Raw genomic sequence first — 1,313 nt, forward strand, 5'->3', positions numbered from 1 at the left:
CCTTTTGAAGAAAACATGGTGGAAAACGAAACAAATAGACAAGCTCTTAGAGATTTTGCTCTATCGGGGACGCAAGGATCTCAAACAAGCATAGCAAGGCCTATGGTAAATGTTAACAATTTTGAGATTAAACCATCACTTATCCAAATGGTTCAACAATTTCAATTTGGAGGTAATGCCATAGAGGATCCAAATGCACACTTAGCCATATTTTTGGAGATATGTGATACAATTAAAATGAATGGAGTTAGAGATGATGCTACAAGGCTAAGGTTGCTCCCATTTTCATTGAGAGATAAGGCTAAAATTTGGCTACACTCTCATGCTCCCAACACTTTCACCGCATGGGATGATTTATCACGAGCATTCTTGAATAAGTACTTTCCACCGGACAAGACGGCTAAGCTTAGAATGGATATCATTAGTTTTAGCCAATGAGAGGGTGAATCATTATATGAGGCTTGGGAAAGATTTAGAGATTTGTTTTGAAAATGTCCACATCATGGACTTCCCGATTGGCTAATCGTACAAACTTTCTATAATGGTTTACCTTTTTCTACTAAAACTACTATTGATGCAGCCGCAGGTGGAGCTTTAATGGGTAAATCACCCCAAGCAACTCAAAGTTTAATAGAAGAAATGACTGCAAATAACTACCAATGGGCGAATGAGAGAGGTAATCCAAGACGCCACGCAGGTATGATTGAAATGGACACTCTCAACATGTTGAGTGTCGAAATGAACAATGTGGTGAAGTTACTCAATAGACAAGCCGGAGTTGGTCCAAGTTCATCTAATGCACATGTGGTTTGTTGTTCTATATGTGGAGATGAACATGATACTAATGATTGTGTTGATTGTGAGTAGGTACAATTTGTCAACAACTACAATCGAAATGCTCAAAATAACCCCTACTCAAACACTTACAATCCGGGGTGGAGAAATCATCCAAATTTTGGATAGAAAGATCAAGGCAATCAACAAAGGCCAACCAATCTGCCAGAATTCCAACCAATGCAATCACAAATGGAAACTAAATTGGGTTGGGAGATCGTGGTGAAAAAGCTTGCTAAGGCTACTTCGGATAGATTCGAACTAGTTGAGGGGCGGCTGGACCAATTGGCTAGGATATATAAAAATTTGGAGGTTGAAATTGGTCAAATTGCTAATGTGATCAACAACAGAAACACTGGCGAATTGCCGAGTAAAATCGAAGTGAATCTGAGAGAGCATGTCAATGCTATCACTCTTAGAAGTGGTAAAATGGTTGAGGGACCTGACTCTAGTAATTCAAGTGATGAAAAAGATAAGGA

The 1,313-nt window shown here is 39.1% G+C and overlaps 1 non-coding gene across 1 annotated transcript; it reads right to left on the reverse strand.

Annotated features, from left to right (window-relative positions):
- Positions 1-402: 402 nt before the first annotated feature.
- On the reverse strand, positions 403-509 carry LOC113740492 (small nucleolar RNA R71). The gene has a single exon (XR_003460487.1). It is a non-coding gene; the product is annotated as a small nucleolar RNA R71 (small nucleolar RNA).
- Between the last annotated feature and the right edge of the window lie 804 nt (positions 510-1,313).

Source organism: Coffea arabica, chromosome 4c, assembly GCF_036785885.1.
Source record: "Coffea arabica cultivar ET-39 chromosome 4c, Coffea Arabica ET-39 HiFi, whole genome shotgun sequence".
Lineage (NCBI taxonomy): Eukaryota > Viridiplantae > Streptophyta > Magnoliopsida > Gentianales > Rubiaceae > Coffea > Coffea arabica.